This window comes from Triticum dicoccoides, chromosome 5B, assembly GCF_002162155.2.
Source record: "Triticum dicoccoides isolate Atlit2015 ecotype Zavitan chromosome 5B, WEW_v2.0, whole genome shotgun sequence".
Taxonomy (NCBI): Eukaryota; Viridiplantae; Streptophyta; class Magnoliopsida; order Poales; family Poaceae; genus Triticum; species Triticum dicoccoides.
Window position 1 is genome coordinate 61,093,542 of NC_041389.1, and position 1,768 is coordinate 61,095,309.

The window sequence follows — 1,768 nt, forward strand, 5'->3', positions numbered from 1 at the left end:
CTACAGAGGCTTGCGGCGGCAGAACTTCCGATCTAGGGTTCTTTTTAGAGGTTTCTATATTTATAAGAATTTTTGGCGTCGAAAACAAGTCAGGGGGTGCCCGAGGGGCCCACAAGCCCTCAGGGCGCGCCCACTGGCTTGTGGACTCCTCAGGACTCTTCTGGTCCAGCTACGGTGCTTCGAGGGGGGGGGGGGCTCTTTTGATCCATAAAAAATCACCATAAATTCTCAGCCCATTCTGAGAACTTCTATTTCTGCACAAAAATGACACCACGGTAGTTCTACTGAAAACAACATCAGTCCGGGTTAGTTCTAATCAAATCATACCAAAACCATATGAAATTGTTACAAACATGGCATGAATACTTCATAAATTATAGATACGTTGGAGACGTATCAGCCATTATTTGCCATAGGACATGTTGTTCCAATACTCGACAGGTCTATGAGTAATGTCAATTCATCGAACACTTTGCAGGTGAAGGATGTGGGAGCCTCGGCTGGTGGCGTTGCTATTGATGCCAAGGCTACAGGGTCGTCACGGGCTACATGACGGCCTGCTGACTTCGTAGGAGGAATATTCTTCTGAAGTCGTGCTTGTCGGTGGGTGTCCAAGCTTGCCACGGGTGAATTGTGGTCATCTTCACTTAGGCAGCATGGCCGTGACTCTGGCGGTGCCTAGCTCCTCGGCGGGTCCTCTACGGAATCTCGATCATTTGCCGGTTATGTTTTGGAACAAACCAAGTTTGAAGGTGAGTTTTCTCGTCCAAGTGTTGGCGACGGCGGGAATGGCGGCGACCGGCGAGCGAATCGGAATGGGTAGGAGATCATCATAGGCTACGGTGTGTTGGCGAGGCGACGACGGAGGCTAGGAGAAGGCCAAAATGATCCTGAGAAGTAGTTGCGCCCGCTCAAATTTGAGGTCCAGCCAACGCGCAGCTTATAATATGAGGAGTTAAACCGAAGTCCGATTTAACGCGCTCAAAACAAAAATTTGAAGGAGTTAAACCTTTTTAAGGGGTTGGCTAGAGACTCTCACGTGTACCAAATCTGAACTACATATCCAAGTACGGGAAATGACATAATGTAAAACAATGCCAATATATAAGAGCAAGGAGATGAGGTAAATCAACATCGCAACTTGGGAGAAGCACCACCAGACATCAATCGTTTCGAATTCAACTCAGTCCATGCAATTATAACTTCACACCTGAAGGACATGAAAGCATATAGAAGCAGGTCGCTTTTGTCCTCTTTGTAGAGCAGCCGTCGCCGGAGACTTGAGTGCCATCAGAAGCGGCCCTGATGATTTGGGCCTCACTGTATCGGCTCCGGAATGTTGATCGAGACTGACTGGCCAGTGGCTCTGGTGTATTGTCTTGTCATGTACAGTACGTACCTGCGACTTTGAGAGACGATGCTGGTGTCGGTGGATGGTGACGCCGGTTGGACTTGGTCGCTGCCCGAGGTCTCCATGAGAGCTTGCGTGGGCTCCATCGCAGCTGTTTTGCGGGCTGCTGCACCTCTTGACCTTGCTGGGCGGAGGGCTGCTGCTGCGCTTGAACCTGCTGGCCGGCGGACTGCTGCGGCGGTGGAGCTTGCTGGACGGCGGGCGTTGGAATATGCTGACCGGCAAGTGGCGGCGGCGGTGGAGCGTGCTGGACGGCGGGCGTTGGAATATGCTGACCAGCAGGTGGTTGCGTCGGTGGAGCGTGCAGGATGGCGGGCGTTGGAATATGCTGATCAATAGGCGGCGGCGGTGGAGCAT